At 38.1% G+C, this 25,339-nt stretch overlaps 1 protein-coding gene and 1 long non-coding RNA gene across 6 annotated transcripts in view; one reads left to right on the plus strand and one right to left on the minus strand.

Moving 5' to 3' along the window:
• nr1i2 (nuclear receptor subfamily 1, group I, member 2) overlaps nucleotides 1-25,339 on the minus strand; it is a 269,066-nt gene that overhangs the window by 167,885 nt on the left and 75,842 nt on the right. The window lies entirely within an intron of this gene.
• Nucleotides 1,806-15,673, plus strand: LOC120522920. The gene is made up of 3 exons (XR_005632533.1): nucleotides 1,806-1,965; nucleotides 2,045-2,187; nucleotides 15,229-15,673. It is a non-coding gene; the product is annotated as an uncharacterized LOC120522920 (long non-coding RNA).

The raw sequence follows: 25,339 nt of genomic DNA on the forward strand, positions 1-25,339 counted from the left end.
TATTTATTTTGTCCTTCAGGCAAATAACCTAGTGCGTAAAATGAACATTTTCCAAAAACCAAAAGTATCATTCCAGCATGCAAATATTTGGGATGAGTTCAACACTTGGTTTTCAGAGTTTGATTTGCTGTTTTTTTTTTCAGGTTTTTTTTTTTATTCAAAATAAGTAAATCTGCACATTTAACAAATATTCTTTTTGGGACAACAGATTTCTCAATCATCACAGTGTGTGTGTGTGTGTGATATGAGAATAACAAAGGATAATTGCATTACACAGGTTAATTACTACCTTGTTCCCAAGGCTGTGAGGCCAGACTTCAGTTCCAGTAATTATTATATTTGATAAATCAGGTAAAGAAAATGGAAGAATAAGGCTAGTTGGCATAGAACATACTTTTTATGCAATTAAAAAATAGAACCACTTAAAATACAAAGTGCCATGATGTGACCAGCGGCTGCTACCTAAACTGACTTTTACTGCAAACATCTAACTTTAAAGCAATGAAAAATGACTTTATGCAAGTCTAAATCATTTCACTGCCTTTTACTGAGAAAGTTGTTTGTGAAATGTGTAACATGAGCCATGGAAATGGTTAATAGTAAGTGCAGCACGTCTCCTTAACATTGTGATACTCCACAAATAAACAAACACTTATTTGGAGAATAACGTTTCATATGTCCAAACTTCACATGGCTTGTCTATTTCATGTTATTCATTGATTATTGCACACAAATAATCAGGCACTGGTGGGCTGTATAGAGTGCAGTGCAAATATCCCCCTGCATTTTTTGCATTTTAGTTTTCAACCTGGAAATTAACATAGCATTAAATTCTCAGCCCAACTTAATTCAATTCAAGGATGGTGTGCATGTCCATCACAGCGCACACCAATGTGTGCATCCACTGACTTGGAGGGAAGTTAAGAGTCACCTGCTAATCTAACGCAAACATGTTTGGTCTGTGAAAGAAGAACCAGAGATCCAGAGAAAAAAAGAGATAAACACCCAGAGAATGTACAGACTATATATATGGATAACAATCAGTGTTGGGTTTAGAGGAGCAGCACTAACCAATCTCTTGTCCATCCTCTTTCTGAACTGATCTGTTCCATTGGCTGTGGTGTGGACAAAGCCCATTCCAACAGTAACAGTTGCAGCATATAACAAGAATAAGATAGAATACCAGACCACTGCATATTCACACTTATCACACTGTAGTCTAACCATAGGACACCTAGTAGTAGTACCCAGGATAAACCAGGGTGTCACAGAGACATAAAGAACATAGTAAAAATAGACAATTCTTTATTAAAAACAGGTGATATCAAACATGTCAAGTTCAATCAGTGGAAAAATCACACAAGAAAGTCCATCAAGCCATAGCTCAAGTGTATGAATAAAAATGAAATACACAGAAAAATTCAAAACAGACAAAAACACAAAAACTCCCATCCTTTTCCCTCCACCCATATTCAGGCTGCTCAAAGAGAATCAAAGACTTTCCAGAACCAAAAGGAAAACATGACACTACTCCCAGTCTCTTTCCCTTTTCCCAGGTTATTCAAGGGACCTAACAACTTCTTCTTAAAATAAAAATTAATCTAAGTAAACCAGTTTTCAGTACACCACATTCATCCCAACACTGACAAGCTTTATAGCATAAACAAAGAGTAATGTTCCTATCCTGTTCCTATCCTTATTCAGGCAGCACAAGCAGGAGTACTGCAATGCACACTCAATGGCAACAATGAAGATAAAAAACCAAATGTAATGTCCATCTTCCCATTTTTATATGCCTGCAGGATCCTTTCCTCCTGTCCAGTTCCTTCTAATTACCTAACGTGCCGTCATTCACTTCTATTCACTGTTCTATGCATCGTAACCCAGAAGGAACCCTTTACATCTGTGACCCGCTCTCGCACGCATGTAAATAGTCATAGCCAATGCAACTTCAACTACTCTCTGGTAAGTAATCTCTTCTTTCTGTTTTGGGTTCTTTACTCACATTTAAATGACGTCAACACTTTTATTCTTTTTCTTTTAGTTTGGTACCTTGAGCCAGGATTCCTACTCCCATTCAGGTTCAGATGAACCCTACCCCACTGCCTTGGACACGCACACCAGTGCAGCTGCTCTGCCATTTCCTTCACTGGAGTTCTATTTGGCAACACCTTCAAATTCCTCAAAGTAAGCGCCCCATACCTGTATAACTATTTAAACAAAATGAAAAGGTCTATAAATAGTTAGACCAAGTGACACTAGACAAAACCAATGCCATAATGCTACTCACCACACTTGGCTTGAGGGTCCATTGGCTTCACACACATTTCTGTCAACATGTGAAACCCTTAATTTTACTGGACCAGGGATACATAACATTCTTAATACACATCATTTAGTGACTGACCATTTACGCACCCTCACTGATGCATAGGTCCTGTTTCACCAGTGAGTTGATCATCTCAAACAGTTCTATTGTTGGTTTACTTCTCAAAGAAAATGATGTAATAAACCTTCATTGGACTGAAAAAGAAATTCAGACTGTGTGATATACTAAGTAGCCACCAAAAGCATTTTTCCTTATTATCATGTTCCATCCATTCGGCTATTTTCATTTCAAGGCTTAGTTGCATCATAGCCTATCACAAAATAATCAGGTACAAAATAGGAATTAGGCTTGAATGAGGTGAGAATCCATCACATTCCAGTCTAGTACTGAGCCACCAATTACTCAAATATGATGTAAAAAAATCTAGCATGCAGAAATAAAACCTTTGTAGCCATTAGAAAGATGTGCAAACTCTGCTGAACAATGACCAGGGCAGAATTCAGAGTGGAGCTGAGAGGCAGCAGTCCTAACCACCCAATCACTAGGGTGCTATCTTATGACATTACAAAAATTATGACATTGAAAATCACCACACATAGATTTTGGAGACTAGCATTGGAGATAATATTCATTAGAAAACATAAAATCATATCATGGTGCAAGCCCATCATTGAACTCTGTATATGGGCTCAGAACGGAAGGTCCAGTGTGGTCATTCATGGTGATCCTCATCCAAAAAATTATAGATTATAAACAGTGTCCTGAGGGAAGGTGTGAAACATGAAAGGTGCTATAAAAATTATATGACTAATTACTCCATGATGCTGATTGGTTTCAGACAACTCCTTCTAATCTGAATTTATGAAATCCGATGACACATCTGAACTGTCACTTGTTAATTCTACTCTCACACCCTTTATGCCCACATAATCACTCAATAGGCCAGAGTTTACAAAATAAAATCAGCTTTTAGACTTGGCAGCAACTTACTGGATGTCCTTGGTTAAATCATTTCTCCTTTTTTGCATGTTGTCCTTCAGACACAATATGAGAACAAAGGTCTTCCAGAATATATGAGTGCTAGAGATACGTATTGGGGAATAATTATGCATGCTGCAGGAAAATAATGGGTATTTATCAAATTGGCATTAGGACATTAGCATAACAATCTAATAATCAATGATGGCCAGTTCTTTTATTTATTTATTTATTTATTTGCTACCATGAACCCAAATTTAAAAATTTTCTTGAAACTAAAGTTCAGATTTTGGCTATTCAAAAAGCACTGCCAGGAAACACAGTGCACCTAATAGTGTAACTTTCCTCTCATTAATAATAAGCAAGGAGGTGCTTCCATAGCTTTTAAGTTGCTCATCTTATTTCAATTGAATATGTTTAACTTGGTGTGTGTGTTTAAAGCATATGTATACAAATGATCCAAGGACTAAAATTTCTGTTATTGCAGCATTGTTGTAAACTTGTGTAAGTGTTCTGACCCCAAACTCAGTGAAGAGTCAACTGAATTTCATTGAGGCTCGGCTTTCACTACCTGGACAGGCTAAGCCCTAAATGAACCGGCAGGACTGTTCTAGCCAGGCAGAGATTAGGTTGCAAAAATCAAAAACCAAAAAACAAAATCACTCATCAAAATTCATGGATCAAAGACTATAATCACTAGCCAAATACACTTTGCAAAATTCACACTAAGATTTATTTTGTATTTAGAAACGTGACCAAAGTTATGATCTTTAAATAGACCTCAGAGTGTGACGTCACCCATTGTCGACCTGGGAATTACTGTATGTTGTTAACAACAAGATGGCAGCACAGAATAAACATGACAATAAAAATATTTTCATAGCAAAACAACAAAAGCCAAGGTAGTAAAATTCTGCAGAATATTATACTAAAGTTGCCAAAATACGCCACTCATGACAGCTTCCTTCAATTAGTTTGAAACAAGTCCTGTCAGTTGTTTTAGTGCCAACGAGAAAAAGTTTATTTGATAGTCATCCACTTTTAAAAACTTGATGAGTGAGTTTTAGGACTTATAATATGATACAGCAGATACAGACTTACACCCACCTCTCCGATGTCTAACCTGTTTACCCAGTTCATGGTTGTGCAGTGCCACTGCATATGCCAGCAACATTGGGTGTAAGGTGGGAAGCAAACCTGGAAGAAGTGCCAGTCCATCACAGGATCCAATCATGCATAATCTTCCACTCACATACTGCTGTTTTACACAGCATTTCATATCTTTAATGTAATTATTGAACACATAAATAAAACAAACTTGTGAATGACAGTCACCAGTTTAAAATCTTAGGCAACTAGCAAAATATGCTAACATCAAGATTAATAATGATTACTCCACAGATTTATTGATATAATATAGATAGATTCATCATATCTGAATAAACATAAGTAAAATACCGAAAGCCTGCATTGTGTATTGTAAACACCCTTTTGTGTTATATAGCTTGCGAGGAATATATTTAAACATCACTTAATTTCTAACATTGGATACACAAGAAAAAGTTATAGACATGCAAGTCAAGACGGCTTAACATTGGGGGGCTCTCTTAAGGATGCTTGAATTAAAGGTCACTCTCTCACAAAACATGCATAGTACACATCTCCATATCTCTTTGCATATAACTGAATGGCACACCACAATTAATACATTTCCATGTTAAAATAACTTTTGTTAAATGTTAAAATTGTAACTTTAAAGTAACTGTTTTTGGAGACTCCACTACTGAAACACTATTTGGTTCTTTGTAAATCAAATCGACTGTAATGGTACTCTTACTCTATACTTTTATACTAATCCTAAAACCGCACTTTGTCATCTGTGGTTGTTCCTATGCACCCTTTTTAATGTACACTTTAGTCTGATTGAAACATTAAAATGAAAGCTTTTGTATTAAGTGTACACTTAGAATTTTTTTGCTGTGTGCTGGATAAAGTGGCTTGTAATTAAGCATTTTGAAAAATGCTGCTTTATAAAAGTATAAGTTCACCAATTATAAAACCCACTCAGTCCAAATTCATGGTTGTACCCAAGCTAGAGATAAGACAGAAACCAGCTATACATGAAGCATCAGTCCAATACCCAGACCAGTCCAATTTAGAGTGACCAGTTAATGCAGTTTTCATAGCAACAGAAAACTGAATCTTTTATTGCAAACCTGCCCATCACTTAACAAGGCAAAGCTGCTTTGTGGACAATGAGGCATTGCTAGTCTAAGCCAAGGCTGAGGTGGCAGTCAAGCTCCCCTTGATTACCTTCTAGCTCATACCAAACACTGAATGAATGATCTCTTGGCTACAGTCTCTAATGAGCAGCTGTGTTAAGGATCAGAAGAATGCCAGTGATTCTGCACAGAGGGCAAACTAAGGTTGTGACTTTACAGTGCAGTCCTCCCTCAAGTCTTCCTCACTTCTTCCCCATGTTTGCATGTGTTGTAGGAAAGTATCACTGGACCATTGCAGCTGGTTTTAAAGGAGCGAAATACTGTATTTAAGTCAGATTTTACTTACCAGAAACATTTAATAAAAGGCAGACGTAACCCTCTGTATAAACATTGAATATGGCTTTAGAAAAGCAGTTTAAAACCTTGACAGCTCTACAATTAGATCAGATATGCTTCAAATGCAGAACCCATGCCACTTGGGTTCTGTACATCTTTCTGAATCATATTCATGCTTTCAGCAGCTCCATTCAGGAAAACAGACATGTTAGGACCCACCCACTAGAGACCTTTACCCCCAGGGACAACTTAAGGAACAACCAAAGAATTCAGGATTAAGAACTGAGATACTTCAACAGGACACAACTGTGGTGGGCTGAGCTCACACCATGTTTCAAAACTTTCCATAAAAAGTGCTGGTGAACTTTCACCCACTGCTGAAATAAAAAAGCCAAGCAAAACACAACTTGACTAACCAGTAATGCCGACAGTTTAGCAGTTACATGTTATGCTTACTTCCACAGACCCTAACCACCCTGCCTACTTCTTGTGCAATAAGACACATCCTCACAGCATACAGAAGAGTAATCCATCCAACCATTTAAAAAAACATTAAATCCAGTTCAGGGTTATTTGGGTAAAAGCTTGTCCTGAGTCCAGTCCTGAGTATATGGAGGACAACCCATACATGGGGAGAACATGCAAGACTCACACAGGCTGTGAATGACCTCAGTGGTGACACAACAATACTAAGTATTACGTTGCCCTTAAAACACTCACATATTTTCAAAAACCCTAGTTTTCCATCATCATCTCCCATCATCAGCACTGGTTAAATGGTCGTTTTCCATTTTTAACTAGGTTAGATGGATGCTCCCCAGTTTTTTTCTCTACTCAGCATGGTCTTGGCCATCCTTTGTGGAGAAAACCACTCTTTTCACTCTTTTCCACATGAGAACATGAGGGTTCATGTGGAAAGAAATAAGGAAAAATGCCTCATTTTAAAAATATGGTATAGGCCACCCAATGCAGGCAGTAATTTCAACACAAATCATTTTTAGTGATATCAAAAAGGCAACTTTACAGGGAGATATTATAGTCATCGGGGACTTTTATTATCCAAATATTAACTGGGATAATCTTACAAATGGAGGAGCACTTGAGCAGGAGTTTTTAGAAGTAATCAGTGACTGTTTTTTAACACAGTATGTTAAAGTACCAACACGGGGTGAAGCCTGTCTGGATTTAGTATTTTGTAATAATCAAGACAGAATTGAGTGTGTAGAGGTGATTGAACTACTAGGGTCAAGGGACCATAATATAATACAATTTTCAGTGTTTTGTAAGAGTGCAGATGCAAAGACTAAAATTAAGTTGAACTTTGGGAGGGCAAATTTTGACTAGATGTGACAAAGTCTAAGTATGATACACTGGGATAAGCTTTTAAGTGTGGAGACAGTCGAAGAGCAGTGGAACAGGTTTAAAAATGTTTTACATGTAATGCAGGACTGATACATTTGGAATTAATAGGAAATTTAGGAAAACTCTACAGTGGATTAATAAAGATTTCAAAAAAGAAGTTGCAAAGGAAAGACTGCTTTATAAGGCATATAAGACTAATGACTGCAAAGTGAATCGTAGAGCATATGAGAACATGAGAGCAACCATTAAGAAGGATATCAGGGATGCTAAAAGACAGTTGGAGACTGTCCTGACAGTGTTCAGAAGCCATTAAGAAGGCAAACAGAATGTTAGGATATATAGCATGATGTGTGGAGTACAAGTCCAAGGAGGTTATACTCATCCTTTATAATGCACTGGTGAGGCCTCATCTTGAGTACTGTGTGCAGTTTTGGTCTCCAGGCTACAAAAAGGACATAGCAGCACTAGAAAAGATCCAGAGAAGAGTGACTAGGCTGATTCCAGGTCTACATGGGTTGAATTATGAGGAAAGATTAAAAGAGCTGAGTTTATACAGTTTAAGCAAAAGAAGATTAAGTGGTGTCATGACTGAAGTGTTTAAAATTATGAAGGGAATTAGTACAGTGGATCAGGACTGATATTTTAAAATGGGTTCATCAAGAACAAGAGGACACAGTTGGAAACTTTTTAAGGTTAAATTTCACACAAACATTAGCAAGTTTTTCTTTACACAAAGAGTGATAGACACTCTTAGATAGGACTTCTATCACAGTGGGGACGACATCTAACACTGCAAAGATAATTACAAAGTTTATAACTGATCACAATTTATCAGACCCCTGGAGGATTTTAAACCCAAACTCAAGAACATATTCTTTCTACTCACCAGTACATCATTGAGATAATAATTTCTTGCCTACGATTAAATCTTGCAAATATGATGCTATTGTTATTTCTGACCAAGCACCTCTGATCTTGGAGCTAAAGTCAATATGCCCCACACAATCACCTCGCAGATGGCGTCTCAACCCGCTTCTATTAGCAGACGAGAATTGTACAGAATTTATATCCAAACAAATCGGTTCCTTCCTAGAGAGAAATACATCCTCAGAGATTTCTGCAGGAATACTCTGGGAAACTCTTAAGGCCTTCTTAAGAGGACAGATCATCTATCTTTTTCACAGAAATAAATTAGAAACCAAGACAATAGCAGAGCTAAAAAGTGAAATTACTAGAATAGATGAAGAACATGCCAGGCTTCCAAGCGAGGCTCTACATAGGAAAAGGCAGGCTCTGCATTCAGAACTAAACCTCTTGACAACTAAAGAAACTGAACAACTAATTTATAAATCCAGACATCATTACTATGAACATGGAGAGAAAGCTAATAAGCTTTTAGCTCAACAAATTCACAAGCAAGAAGCCTAACGCAATCCCAGTAATCACCAACACGAACGGAGACAAAATCATCGACCACAAAAATATAATGCACACATTTAGAGACTACTATAAATCCTTATATTCTACTGAGTTTAAAGAAGACAACACACAATCTAATGCATTTCTGGATACATTACAGATACCACAAATAGACACTTTTAGTGCGGAGGAACTCGATAAACCTCTGGCGCTATCAGAATTACTAGGTGCTATAAAGTCACTTCAAAGCAGCAGGCCCTGATGGCTACCCTGCAGAATTTTATAAGAAATTCTCCGCTCAGCTAGCTCCCCTCCTATTAGCAACATTTACAGAAGCCAGAGACAATCAAACTCTTCCTCAAACTTTTCGCCAAGCATTAATCACCATTTTTCCTAAACAAAATAAGGACTTATTACAATGTGCATCATACAGACCAATTTCACTTTTGAATAATGACGTTAAAATACTCTCAAAATCATAGCTAGAAGGATGGAGAAAGTGCTCCCTTCGGTAATATCACAAGATCAAACTGGATTTATCAAGGGTCGACACTTATCTTCAAATCTTCGACGCCTGTTTAATGTAATATACTCACCAACTAAGTCAAACACCCCAGAAATATTATTATCATTGGATGCAGAAAAAGCATTTGACATGATTGAATGGAAATACCTTTTTACTACATTGGAGAAATTTGGGTTTGGCCTGAACATTTGTGCATGGATCAAACTACTGTATACCAATCCAGAAGCTTCAGTTTGTATCAACAACATTTGTTCAGACTACTTTAAACTAGAACGTGGTACCAGACAAGGATGCCCTTGTCACGCTGCTGTTTGCAATCGCCATTGAACCACTGGCAATACACTGTCGAAATGCTGATCAGATAAAGGGGATTATCAGAGAAGGACTGGAACAGAAAATTTCTCTATATGCAGATGATATGGTACTGTATATATCAGACCCACAAAATTCTGTGCCTGCAGTCTTAACAGCACTCACAGAATTTCAAAAGATCTCTGGTCTCAGAATTAATCTGAATAAAAGTGTACTCTTTCCAGTGAATTCTCAAGCATATAATATTAGATTAGACACCCTACCGTTTATCATTGCACAACAGTTTAAATACCTAGGGTAAACATCACAAGTAAACATTAAAGCTCTTTATCAACAAAATTTGCCGTCTGCATGGAAAAAATTAAGCAAGACTTGCATAGATGGTCAACCCTTCATCTCACTCTAGCTGGAAGAATTAACACTGTTAAGATGAATATTCTTCCTAAGCTCCTTTTTATTATTTCAAAACATTCCAATATACATCAATAAATCATTTTTAAGCAATTAGATTCAACAATAACCTCATTTATTTGGAACTCAAAACATCCACGTATCCAAAGAGCGACCCTACAAAGACAAAAGGCAGAAGGTGGCATGGCTCTACCTAACTTCCAGTTTTATTACTGGGCAGCAAACATACAAGCTATAAAACCTGGACACAAATAGATGAACATACACAGGCTGGTCCGCAATAGAAGTAAAATCCTGCAGTACTTCTTTATATTCCTGCTCTGTGCCCCAACAAATACAAGTTATCGGCAATATACTAATAACCCAATTGTGCTTCACTCACTCAGAATATGGAACCAATGTAGAAAGCATTTTAAGATGGAGAAGCTTTTATCTGTGGCACCTCTGCAAGAGAACCACCTCTTTCAACCTTCGCAAACATATGCAGTTTTAATATCTGGAAAAATTTGGGATTAACTTGCTTAGAGATCTTTATATAGACAACGTCTTTGCATCCTATGAACAATTACATTCCAAATTTAACATTCCAGCTACACATTTCTTTCACTATCTTCAAATTAGGAACTTTGTTAAACAGAAACCCAATTTTCCTCATCTTGCACCCTCATTCATGCTGGAAAAATATTGCTCAATTTCAAGGACTCAGACACCATCTCTGCAATATATAAAATTATTTTACAGTCCCTCCCTTTCAAAGATCCAAGAGGACACTGGGAAAAAGATCTCTCAATTAATATATCAGAAAAGGAGTGGAAAATAGCAATGCAGAGAATTCACTCAAGCTCCATATGTGCAAAGCATAAAATTATTCAACTCAAAATTATATATCAAGCACATCTGTCTCACCTAAAACTCTCCAAAATGTTTCCAGGGCAAGATCCAACCTGCGAACGCTGCAATCAAGTCCCAGCCTCACTGGGTCACATGTTCTGGGCCTGCACCAAATTAACATCATTCTGGACCAAAATTTTTAATTACCTTTCAGACAGCCTTGGTCTCACAATCCCTCCTAACCCATTAACAGCTGTGTTTGGGGTTCTTCCAGATGGGTTTAAAGTGGAGAAGGACAAACAAACTGTGATTGCATTCACTACACTTTTGGCACGCAGACTTATTTTGCTAAACTGGAAGAATCCTAACTCTCCTCTTTTAAGTCAGTGGGAAACCGATGTTTTATACTATTTGAAATCGGAAAAAATCAAATACTCAGTTAGAGGATCTGTACAGATTTTTTCAAAACATGGCAGGACCTAATCAGTAATATTTTAGAATAAGCTCTTAAAGCACAGAGGAAGCAATTATTTCTGTATTTCTTTTTCTTCTCCATTCATCTCTATTGACTTATCAAACTCATCAATTTAGGTATGTTTAAAAGCCTTAAGTTTTACTCCATTGGCTATGCTCTCTCTCTCAGGGGTGGAGGTCGACTTGTTCTCAACCACACTTTTTGTAAAAATTGACTGATTTGTATGGAACGATTGCAATAAAATTAATAAAATTTAAAAAAAAAAAAGAACGATAGACACTTGGAATAAGCTACCAAGTAGTGTGGTAAACAGTAAGATTTTAGGGAATTTCAAAACTCGACGATGTTTTTTTGGAAGAAGTAAGTGGATAGGACTGGCGAGCTTTGTTGGGCTGAATGGCCAGTTCTCGTCTAGAGTGTTCTAATGTTCTAAGAAATGGAAAGGTCAGCCTTTATTTCACCCTGGGGTGATGCAATCATCATTTTGGTTCATCAGACTTTTCTGTCAGTAATTTGTTCTTCAGTTTTAATTCAGCAATGATGGAACCCTTCTATCTTCATTTCTGCTTTTGCATCATCCTTTGTCAATGTTTCTCCACTTATTTCACTGATCGAAGTTTTCAAATCAAGCATGCATATGCTGCTTTTCATATCAAGAAGCAAGATGGCATCACCCTTTTATCAATGCCACTCCACTTATTTCATAGATCTAACCTTTCAGTACATTTCTGGTGCACTCGGGCTTCCATAAGTTGGCCCTCATATGAAGAAGTGAATTGTTCTCATCTTTGATCTAACTAGTTCAGTCAAACACCACAGAATGAACTGTTTACACTTGGATTACAAAGCACAGAATGGACAACCACCAGTTTGAATCTATCCACTTAGGATTTGGCCACACCATAACAGAGACTTAAAAACTGTGGATTGTGGATCTCCCTTTTTGGTTCTTCTTCTTCACCTCAATGCCACCTTTGATACTGCTAACCACAAAACTTCATTGGGTGCATGCAGTCTGCTATGAAGTGATGGTGAATCAAGCTCTCTGCAGCCTCTCTCCTGTAGCATGTCTCAAGGATCTAAATATTAGAAATGTTTCATTGCACATTCTAAACATGTGTAGAATTGGTTGTTTAGTAAATGTAAATTGGCTTGATTTGTCTGGGTGTGTGCATGATTAGGCCCGACAAAAGACAGGCGCCCTGTCCAAAGCCAGTTCCTGCAGTAAACTCAGTGCTGCACGGCAGTGCTTCAGCTTTTGGCCAGTGAGCTGAGATGTTTACAGAATAATGTTATTAATGTCATGGACTCAGTCCCCATATGAGTCAGGAAAGATGGTGAGATTTTGAACTTATATGGTGTCATGTGTAAGAAACTAGACTTATTACTGGCTCAGTTCTTGTCTTGGACTCACTCTGCAGCCTAAGCAAGTTACTTAATGTGCCAGTGCTTTAAAAAATGTGCACAAGCAGTGGTACTATGTGTCTGGATTTGCACAGTCCCTTGGGATGGTGTTTGCTATAGACAGGCACTATATGAAACAAGGGTTGTTTATTTGTCTGCTGACAGAAAGGACAGACTTCAGCTGATGGTTTTGTAAAATAATTAAATCACTTTTCACTGTGTTTAAGCAGATTCAGAAAATCTCTCATTTCGTATGCCATGCTTGTAAATCAACAAATTATACTGTCAACAGCAAATAATACTGCATTTATATAATACTTTTTGAAATGAAAATAAAGAAAATGACTTCAACAAGATTCTTTCCAATCACCCCAAATTCTTCTCACAAACCTGAAATGACAATTAGACGCTCCTGTTGAGAGACACCTCTGACACAACCCTAAGGCATAAACAGGCATATAAAAATGTCGTTATGTAGGTTTTTCAAAGTTGGCAGGGGTTGGTTAGGTTGGACTTAGAAGAAGTATAATTACAGGTAATTCTTGTCTTGCTTGTTTACATTTCACTAAAGGCATTAAGAAAGAATATTGGGCCTTTAATTTAGGTGCACAATAAACAAAATAATCAAATAAACAAAGATAAAAATAATTTCTGCAATTGCCAAAACTCCCTCATTTTATGGGAATAATAAAAAAATAGGTCCCAAACATTATGAGGCAAACAAGAGTGTCAGGCCTTTCATTGTTAAAGAGTCTAATCAAGAAATAAAGCAATCAGATAACATTATGGAAACAGATTACAGTTTATGTTAACATTATGAAAAAACAAATAAAAGTGTAGATTAAAATGATACAAGCAGAGAAATATTATTCACTACAATATAAGTAGTGCCATTGCCAACTGGACCATGTGATAGAACCCTACTGTTTCTGTCAAAGTAATGTGGGGTAAATCAAACAATTATAACACCTAAAGTGTTAACCTGCATACAGTTGTCTACTTGACCTGTGACACATATACAGTATCATCATGAAGGTTATAAAAACCGCAAGTTAGTTTGTGCTGCCAATTTCATGTCGCGGCCGCCCTCAACAAAATGCAGGCTCGGCGCGGAGCTCATCTTTCTTCAAAGAAAAACGAGCAAATCATAACACGTGAATTGTGGCAGCTCGATCAAAAGTTTTTGTAGTGTTAACTGGAATTTTACTGATGAATTAATTAAACTTGTCGGCGATTTATTAAATGCGTAAATCAAGTTTTCTTCTACCTACGAAGAAATTTTCTTTAATTTTTTTTGACATTAAGGAAATTGTGAAAATTTTTAATTTTAAATACACTGGTTTAGAAACCGAGTGAAGGTATTATAACATAAGGGGGCGGCTGAAATTAAATGGCACGATGGCGGCTTTACCTCTAGAACCGGGCCTGCTAATATATTCACCATCTGTGTATTTCATGTCCTGGGTATGACGTTAATGTGCATCCAGTCCTACATGTAGGCCCTCCAACCTGCAGGGAAAAACCTGGGGGTTGGTGGCAGAATTGGCACCCCAGCCTCCATAAAAAAAAAAAAAACCTCACACTGCTTCATTCCATCTGAACTAGTGTGTTGCTGTGGTGTCACCTGTTGCATGGTTGCACTAACCTAACCTGGGGTCCTGAGTTGGTTTGTCATGTGGTGTGTGCAGCAATGTGCTTTACAAGCGCGTGCTCCTAGCTATTTGTCTGTGGCAGACATGCTAATAGGAGTTCCATTATACTGTGTGCATACAGCCATAAACATGAACTTGAACTGCCATTCATTAGGATTAGATAAACCTTATCAATCTCAAGGGGAAATTAAGATGCATACCACAGTAGAAACAAAACAGAAATACATACTCATACTGGACAAATAATACAATCAATCAATAAATAAATAAATAAATAAAATGTCTATTGTGCAGAAATTGCAAAATGAACTTAAAGAGCATCAGCATTTAGTTTCAGTTGTCAGGAGAAAGCATTGAATTGCCTTATAGCAGTGAGCAGTGAAGAGCCCCAGAGGTGCTTCGCAGCACAATGAGGAGGAGTGAGTCTGTGGCTGAAAGTGTTCCAACAGGGTTATACCTGGAGGGGATGGAGGTGATTTTTCATGAGGCATCCAATTTTGTTATCATCCTCTTTCCCACATGTAAGATATAATGACAATACATTAAACTGAACTGACAACTTCTAACAAGTTTCAGCCTTTTTATGCAACTTTCTTATGGTGTCCTCATGAAATTCTGATCTGCGATATTTTACTATTCATTTATTGAAGCTACTTAATTAATCCAGCTTCTGGGCTATTCTTCCAATATTTAGGTCTATACTTATCAGACTTGAGATTAGATGAAACTTCAAAGCAATCACACCGGTTTCATTTGTTTTATTGATGAGACTCTAAGATACAAGCCAAAATGAAACTGTGAAGCAGTGCACTAGGGGGTCCATGGCAATGCTGAATTTTATATTAAAACAGTGTAGCTCAGACTGGTCAGTGTAGTTGTGTGCCAGTATAAAGCCTTTCATCTATGGGGTGTGTAATGGGGCTCATTGTGTGTTCACATACAAATGCGATTTCCTCATTGACATTTTGCAGGTTGTTACTCAAAGCACCTACACCCACAGAGGTATGTATATAAGGAGTCTGAGCAGGATAGAGAAGAAAAAAGAACGGATTGAGAAAAGAAATGAAAGAACAAAGAATGAAAAAGAGAACTGGTACAGAAATCTAGAGCAACGGTTTGGAAACGAGCAAGCAGTACTGAATAGCAGGCCATAAAGCACCATGGTGAGAGACAGGAATCGCTCCCCAAGGAGAGGTCACTCCGGCTAAGTACTGTAGGAGCAGGAGAGGCCAACTGGCTTTGAGGATCGTCCCAAAGAATGTTGGTGGGACAATGGAGCCAGGCTTTGGGTGTCCCAATGGTGACTGACTAAGGTGTTTGAGATGAAAGCCATCTAATGGTCGACTAGGCTTGCCAGTGTCTTGGACCTGCCGAGAAGATCTGATGAGTGAGTGGGGAGAGATGAGAGAAAGAGAGAGAGGCTTTGAAGCTCACAGAGTAAAAATTAAAGAAAAATAACCTGATTTTTCAACAAGGTGTTTCACTTGATTTTAACCATTGTTTGATTTATTTATTTATGGACTGATTTTAATCTTCCTCAAAGAATGCTTTTGTATTGCTGGACTATTGTTTTAGTATTTAGTATAATTTAGTATAATTGAGGAAGATTTTGCATTGACTGTTGTGTAATAAAAGCACTGAGCACTTCTTGCACCAGTGTATTGCAGGACACACTTAATCATGTTCTCACCTATTCAGGCTGGGTCAATTTAGATTTGTTAATCAACCTTAAATTTTGGGAACTTTTGAGTGAAGTCCAGATGAAAAAACCTGTATTTTCCAAAATGTTGTTTTATACAATTTTTTTGTCTAATATATATTATTTGCTCTTGTACAGTGACCTTACTAATGAAAACTACATTGTTTTCATAAACACAACAACACAGCAAAGTAAAAATGTTAGTTCACAGAGATAACATCTGCAGTTGCCCTTGTGAAGCCTTGTGAATCAGAGGCCATTCTGTAGCCCCATGCCCTATTGGTGTAAAGATTTAGACAAATAATGCATACATTTGGTTGCTTTAACCCTCCACATCTCTCTCTCCATCACGATGAAGGAGCATCTCACACACCATGAACTGAAAAGAAGACCACACTGAGAAGCACAGCTCAGCAGCCATATTGAGACAGGCCTGTCCCAAAGAAGGCTAACCAAAAATGATGACTTAACTAGAGACAATTAAAGTAACTGCAAGTCTGTGTGCCGCCTGAAACTACATCAGCATTTACAGTATCAGGTTGTATGGTTGCCAATATTCAAATGTGCTTTGCTTATTGTTATTATTTTATGAATATTACCAATAATACATTATTAGAATGTGCAACTAAACTCCTGCTTGTCTTTTACTCTATGTAATTGCCTGAGATTAAACATGTAGAAGGGAAGGTGGGGAGAAGTTATAAAGTACAATACCTTATAAACAGTGGTAAGTCTATGGGATTTGAGGCATTCTGACAAAGGCTACACATTAAAGAATACAAAAGGGGAAAGTAGAGTAATATAGAACTTTACCAAGACAAAAAACACTGCCGAGACTGTACAGGTCTGACTTTAAACTAATATTCAAAGGAATGTAGAATTATTTTACTATTCTTTCAAGATGCTGCAACACAGCTGTAGCATTTGGGGTGTATTATATCAAAATATGAACTACATGTAAAATGGTTTAAGGTCTTGTCATGGTTTTTGAGCTTTGGCTAAGGGTGTTGCATTGGAGATGTCACTTCTGCGTTGAGGTTATTCTTAAGTCCTTAATCCAGACAGGCCAAATTGACGGGTCAAAAGTGTCAGTTTTGGTTAGATTTTCACAGTCTGGTACAAAGGCTATTAAAAAAAGACTCCTTTTAATGTTTAAACTAAGACTCAGGCTTGTATTACACACAGTTAATGACACAAAGCTTATTAATCATGCTCAGTCAGTCATTCTCCAACCTACTATATCCTAACACAGGGTCACAGGGGTCTGCTGGAGTCAATTCTAGCCAACACAGGGTGCAAGGCATGAACAAATCCCCAGGCAGGGTGCCAGCCCACCGCAGGGCATACACACACACCAAGCACACACTAGGGACAATTTAGAATCGCTATGGACTGTGAGAGGAAACCGGAGCACCCGGAGGAAACCCACGGAGACAGAGGGAGAACATGCAAACTCCATGCAGGAAGGACCCAGGAAGCGAACCCAGGTCTCCTTACTGTGAGGCAGCAGGGCTACCACTGCGCCCCCGTACCGCCCCTTAAGCACACTCATTATGACTAATAAATCCATTATAAATGTACAATATTTAAGTAGTATCGACAATAATGAAAGTCACGTAAAAATATCACAATACAATTTATTATACAGTGGTAGGTTATTTTATGCACATATGATGCCATATTTTGAATTTGTAAATAATCCTGCTTCTTGGCTGATCCCTAAGAAGAGATACAAGTAAGTAAGACTGACTTTAAAAATACCAAACGTAACCTTTAAGTTCTGGGATGCACTTGTACTCCTCTGTATAGCTTCAAGTTCTGTTATGTCTTTCTTGAAGCATGGTGATCAGAACTGCGCACAGTACACCAGATGCACTCTCATTAGTGCATTATGTAGTCTGAGCATAATGTTCCTCGATTTATTTGTAACAGTTTTAACCCCTAAATCCTCACTGTCTCCCATCTTGTATTTATAATTGATGCTCCATTTGTTTAAACTGGATTTTGATTCCAAAGTTTTGGGTTAATTGGTAACTTGAAATTGGCCCAATATGAGTGAACAGTAATGCTGCTGAGCAGCCCTGTGATCCTGAACTAGATAAAAGGACCAGATAATGGATGGAATGAATGAAAACTGCCATATAGCTTAATGCTGGTTTAATACCATTTTAAATCATTGCTAACTGAATGTGAAATATTGTGAATGAGATTTTCTTTTTACTGTTGGATGTGATATTGTATAATGTCCAGAAGGGACAGTGCAGTCAGTTGGCCTACATCATCAAAACAGTGACTTTGCCTGTTATAATTAATCTTGGACTGTACTCTTCAAGGTAATTTTTTTCTAGGACTTTTTGTTCCTCTTCTGTGTTGTTAACTGGTCATATCATAATAATAATATTAATTGGCGTAAATTGTTATGTTTTGTTTTTGTTACACAAGCTAAAATTGACATTTTTTTACAGTGTGTTCAACATGGTTTGTATATTAATGTATGTATGGAAGGTTTTGCAGTATGCTGTCATTGCACTGTAGTGGTAGCCTTTAAGCACACACTTTGAGTCTGGACTACACAAATAAGAACTGAAAATACAATATATTGAATCAGCTGACTGGCAGAAAAGCTCAAAGACATAATCTATGAAGCCAAGCCTTAAATTTCCATTTTTTAGAGATACTAATTAAAGTGCTGTATGATAGTATGGTCATGGACGGAGTTTGACATTTAGGCCCTTCTTATTGTTAAACCAGTTACAAAATGTATGTATGGTGTAACATGCTGGTGTTCTGGAAATGGGTTAACTGCTTCGAAAGACATGCTAGTTAAATGGATGGGTGATACCCCGATGGGTGCATGTGTGTGCATGTGTTTTCACCCCGCAGTGGACTGGCACCCTCTCCAGGATTTGTTCCTGTCTTGTGTCCAATAGTTGCTGGGTTAGGCTCCAGCTTCCCTGCAGCCCAGTTATGCATAAGTGGGTTTAGAAAATGGATGGATTGATGGAAAGTTGGACCAGTTTTAATTTTTCATTTACTACATCAGAGAGATAGTTTAGCTTATCAAATATTTTGTCCCAGTAGTGTGTAAGACCTGTGGTTTAGGTTTGCTCAGTCAGCCACACCACCGTTTGTACAAGTGGCACATTCAAGCATAAGACATGGAGACACAGGCACACAGGCACATGCACACATGCACACACTGCCTGAAGGATCTGTTTTGCCGAAAGGAGTTGCTAAAATACTGCATACAAAACATACAAATTGAAGTGACCTATTTCAGGCTAAATTTGAAACAATAAACTAATCTGTAATTAATGTGAAATATTTCTCTGTTTTAAAAGTAGGTGACATTTAAGAAAGACTAGGTAGGATGAACAAAATTATTGTATTAATTAATTGTTAACATATTTAAATTAGCTGTGGCCCTAAAAAACTTTTGAGGACCAAAACAACCCTTTATTGGACATTTATTTTAACAACGTTGTGCATCTGTTGGGGTCCGGGCACGCCTTCCCCAGCCCCCTCTTAATCTCCACCTATGGTTATGGTTCATGAACAGTTGTTGCTCTACCTAGCACATGTATATAGTCTGTTTGTTTATTAAATTAATTTTGAATGTTATTAATTATGGTTTTCATTTCTTTTTTGTGATGTATTTTGTTTTTGCAATATGCCATTACAGTATTTATTTATCTATTGTGTAATATATTAATGTTTTTTTTGTTATCTGCCCTCTCTAGGAGGAGGGGACACCTGACTCTGTAGTAGGGGGGCAGTACAAATACAGAAGCTGCTGTTCTCACACTATCTTTGGCACTGATTTTGATTCCTGTTTTTTTTTTCAATTTGCACTTCTTTTTGATGTTTAAATTTCCTGGCTTCTGTTCCTTGTTTTTGATTTAAGGTACAGTTTCTGGCTTGTGTTCTCATGGAATTAGTTGCTCTTTTTGTTCCTGTCTTGCTTTTCTTGTTTAATTTTTGAATTCCTTTTGAATAAATCTTTAAATATAAAAAAAAACTTTGCATGCAGGCCTCACATTTTAAGGTTTTCCTATCTTAATTTTGTGGACATTTTGAACTTTTGTTATTTAAAAGTATAGTTAGTCATTCTAACCAATTTTGCTACAATTCTGGAACTCCATTGATCATTCAGTATATCTGTAATAAACCAGAGCTGTTTGTCTCCCTTGTTGACTTTCCTACTGTTTCATTATGTCTCTAATTAGCTAACTATCTCTCATTCCTTCACTACCTAACATTGGAGTGAGCATACTGGAGCAAAAAAGGCTGCACATCCTTATATATAATTTGATACTATCCGTATGTATGGTGTTTGCGTCAATACCCCGTATGTATGGTGTTTGCGTCAATACCTCGACTCAATACAAGTTAGAACCATGCAATGGTACTCTGCCTCTGTAGTTAGAACATAACGTGGCAAACGCGGATGCAGTATTGCATGATTGGTTAAGAATGTTCGAATGCTTCAGTGATGCCGCTGGATTCCTGAGTATAGTAAGTCGGTGTTGGTTCAAGCAGATTTAGGAACATTGGTTTGGTGGGTACGTACTTTCCAGGACTAACATTGTCGTCTGACTTTAACCCTTCGACAGCTCCGGAACCATAAGTAATTTAGAATGTATCACCATTTGCTTGGTAAGTCGAAATCTATCTTTGGACACTTCAGTTTTGGCATACGTCCTTTTGACATCTATTGGCAAACTGAGTAATGATGGCTGGGTATTAACAACGGTCATTGTTTAAATTTTAGCTGATGTCAGATCTAAAATGGCCACGCCAACATAATTATTACTCCAACTCTGATTAGAGTCGTAAAATACGGTTTGTTTTGAAAATTTATTTGCCGGAAAAAATCAAATGAGGTGCAGCGAAGAGCTAAGTTCACTTCTCGCAGCCCCGTTTAAACAGGAAGCTCTTTATTACATAGGTCGAAAAGGTCTATTTTAAGCACAAATCAGTGCCATGTTAACAAAATCATTTCAAATACTTGTGGACTATGGCCGGCCATTCATCCTGGCCAATACTCCCAGGCCGCCAGAGGTAGCCCTCCCTGCGACATGGAAATGTCCCGAATTCCAGCAGGGCATCATGGACATTGGAGTTTTCCTGTACAGCCTTGCTGGATAATGTCGGGGCCGCCAGGAGACGCTGCAGGGAGGCCCAGAGACTTCTATTTTACCTATAACCCAGAAGTACGTCTTAGTCACAGCGACAGAGGAAATGACGTACTTCCGGGATGAAAAAGAAGAGTTTTGATCTGACCTGGAAGTGCTAGGAAGTCACATGGACTGAGGGTTCAGAAGCACTTCTGGGTCAAGGTCTATAAGAGACTGTGTGAGATCCCAGACGGGTGAGCTGAGTCAGGTGGCAGGGTGACAACATGTCTGGGAGAGTGGAGGATTGATTATTGTGTGATTATTGTTATTGTTTATGAATATAGTGGAGTGGAGGGTGCTTTGTGCACTGTATAGTATAAAGAAATTCATAATTTGGACTTTTATCTAATGTCTGGCATCTGATCTGAGGGATCACGGGGATGACAGAGCCCCCTATCTGTCACATATGGATTTGTGGACACGTGTGGATTTCACAAACGTGGAATTTGTAGCCCAATTCGATTAGGCTCTCAGTCGCTAGTTACTTATAATTACATCTCAATCCAAAGGAATGAGCCACTACTTTGACATTGTGCATTTTCTTTTAAAAACATTAACATTTAATGGCCGGAAGTAACAGACTGTAAATCTGAGAGGCCCAGGGAGTGGCCTTAATGTTGTCCAAGGCAGCACAGAGAATGGGAGGCTTATGATCAGCATGCTTCTTTTAGAGCCAGGAAGAGGATAAAAATAATCATCCTCTAGTACTGTGCTCCAAGAAATTATAGCAATGAGTACAGCAAGGAAAGTTTAAGAGCCGAATGCAGGCCACATCATACACAGCTATCCAATAAGACAAACCATCATCATTATCAGAGATTTCAATACCAAAATTAACAGAGATATCAGGGCATATAAGAAGGTCTGGGAAACATAAAGGATGATGGAGGGAGATTTGTAGGTCTGTGTGCCACAAGCAACCTAGTCTTTGGCACAACATGCCAAGTAGTACTGCACCCCAAGAAAAATAGCAAAAGTGTGGGTCTCAACAGAGACCAGAAGAAGATACAGGTGAGGAAAGGGAAGAAGGCAGCAGTCAAAAATAGCCATATGCAAACAATGAAATTAAAGGCCCAGGACAAGTACTCAGAAGCCAATCTTAGAGTGCATAGAAGCATAAAAATAGACAAAAAGTACTATAGTGGTTCTTGCAGAAGAAGAAAAAGTGACCAGATATGACAGTATAAAGGACTTCTACAAAACAACCAAGAAGCTATCAGGAAAGTATGTCAATCCAAAGAGACATGTGAAGGACAAAGATGGAAAGTTAATCACTGGGGAGTACAATGTTAGAAGAGGAGATGGGTAGAGCAGTTTGAGGAACTGCTGAATAAATCAGCACCCCATAATTGAAGTTAAAACCTACCAACTGACTGTGACCTGCCAATAGACTGTAGTGTGCCAACAACAGACAGCTGAAGAGATCTGCAAAACCATAAAGCAGCTGAAGAAAAGCAAGGCAGCAGGACAGTTTCCTGGGGAGGCACTTAAGGTCAACACGGAGACCGCGGTGGATATGCTCTTACCACTCTTCAAGATCTGTAAGAAGAATATGTGCCATTAGAATGGAAGAAGGGCTACCTTATTAAGATCCTAAAGAAGGATAGCTTCAAAGGAATAATGCTTTTGTGCATCCCGATAGCAACTTAGGGATGCCTTCCAAATACAGAGAAGAGTGAGGCAGGGCTGTTTTGTCCCTGCTTGTCCCTGCTGGTGACGGACTGGGTCATGACATCCACAGTACAGAATGGCAGCCTTTGGACACTATGGATACAGCTAGATGACCTAAACTTTGCAGATGACCTGGCCCTTCTTTCTCAAACCCTCCAACAGATGAAGGAAAAGACTGATATCAATGCAGATAAATCAGCTCACTTCTGATTCAATATCCACAAAGTGAAGAGCAAGGTCTTCAAGGTAAATGCTTTTTACACAACCCCTATCATGCTGGAAGGTAAAGTGCTATAAGAGGTGGAGAGCTTGGCAGCATTTTTGACCAACATGGGGGACAGACACTGAAATCAGAGTCAGGACTGGCAAGGCAAGAGCAGCTGTCCTTCAGCTAAGGAATGTTTAGGGCTTAAGGGACCAGCCAATTGCAATTAACACCAGGCTCTTCATTAAACAAATGTTGGGTCAGTCCTGCTCTAAAAAGCAAAGACATGGAGGACTACTGTTACTGCCACTAAGAAAATCCAGATCTTTATCGATACTTGTCTTAGAAGGATTTTACAATGACCTGAAACCATTGGCAACCAAGATGTATGGCAGCAAACAAAACAAGAACCAGTGAAGGAAGAGATTCTCTAGCAACAATGAAGGTGGACAGGCCACAACCTTGGTAAACAGGATTCTACTGAAGCATCATCAGACAAGCGATTATATGGAACCCTCATGGAAAGAGGAAAAGAGGCCAGCTAAGAAACTCTTGGCATGGTGACATGGAGACAGATGCTAAGAGGATGGGGTACACCTGGGAGCAGTTGGATGGTCTGGTTCAGGATCGAGATGCCTGTAAAACTCTGGTTGGAAGCCTATACCCCAGAAGAGAGGGGTGATAAGGGTACCGAGATAAAGAGAGAGAGAGAGCCTTATATAGTATTTTCCAGGGAACAAAAGTGCACAGTTCAGCGGCTTAACTATTCAACTGAGGTGACAGAGAAAAGGACATGTTATCGTTCAAACAATACATGGAAGGTAACAAGGAGAGGAGACTCGGGACACAACTCCAATAAAACAACGACAGCCCCCAAATGTCTAGTTTAAGCCTTCTACCACTGACACAGTGGAGTTTATGACACTACTGTAGGTTTGTCATCATGCTAGGACACCTTTAAATAACAAAATGCCATAGTACAATGGCAGCTAAAATTTATTTGTTTTCTTTTCAGCCAGACTGGTGTGCTTCGGCATGTTGCCGCAGCCATATACAACTTTATAGAAGGCTTGTTCCATCATGTCAAGTGCACAAAATCTGAGAGTGATAGCCTATAAAAACACTGCAGTCAGTTTAGTGTTGAACCACCTCACAACAGTTCCAGTAGTGCCTCAGTTCATATGACACTACCAAAGGAAGTGTCACACTGAACAAGACAGTATAGAAATATTTAAGCCACATTAATCCATTATATCACAACTAGCTAGGTTGTGACACTGGCAAAATTTCTTGAAAGCAGGAAATTCAAACAATTTCTCTTTATTGTATGCATAAGCATTTATTTGAAACACCCTCATAAAGGTGCTTTGCAGAGCAAAAAAGTTTAAAATACAAGATAAATGATACATTGGCCATATGTCAACATTTAGCACATTAAAAAGGCAACCAAACAAAGGTTAAAAGTACAAAGGGCAATGGATGAAATACAGGACAATTGTTCAAAGGGGCAAAAGATGTTAAAAAATGAATTTCAGCTGTTACTTTGAATGTAGGGACCTTCATGGAGAAATAGGCAGAAATCTCCTGGAAGCTGAATGAACAAATGAGAAGATGTACAAAGCCGGGATTTATGGGAGAGAAGAATGGCTTTAGAAAATGTCTTACAGGTTTATACAGGCTAAACCACACCATGTTGTTGGCAGACATCCTCAGACCTCACCCCATCCAGCCTGACCTCCCAACTACACAGGCAGCCTTCAGCTTACAAAGGCTCATATAAAAGCCACCTGGCTTTAAAAGTTCAAAATATGGTAAATGTTCTAAGAAACCACCAAAAAAATGTATAAAAATGCCCCACTGGGAAGAGGAACCATGAAAACCTTTGGCTTAGAGTTCAATATAAAATCAACATAGAGTAAATGCTGGTAATTAATTTCTAGCAATCAAAACGATAACAAAAATTCAAACAAGCAACATAAAAATAGGTAATAAGAATTTTCTAAAAGGCAATCGAAGGTAAACAAGTCCCAATATGAAATCCTAAACCAAAACTATAAAACAGAAGCAAAAAATGCAAGAAGCCAGAAAATCAGTCACCACAAGTCTAGTACTCTCTAAATGTTAGTTAATAAGCCGCTAAAGGATCCACTCCAAGCTTTAAAATATATATGGGATTCCACCCATAAAATAATAATATTACATTTGTATACATAAACATTTATTATAAATGTATATTCATAATAGTAAAAAAAAATTATATAGCATCTTTCACATGCTCAAAATGCTTAAACATAACAGACACAGGAGAACACATCATACATAAATAACAA

This window comes from Polypterus senegalus, chromosome 2 (assembly GCF_016835505.1).
Source record: "Polypterus senegalus isolate Bchr_013 chromosome 2, ASM1683550v1, whole genome shotgun sequence".
Classification (NCBI taxonomy): domain Eukaryota; kingdom Metazoa; phylum Chordata; class Cladistia; order Polypteriformes; family Polypteridae; genus Polypterus; species Polypterus senegalus.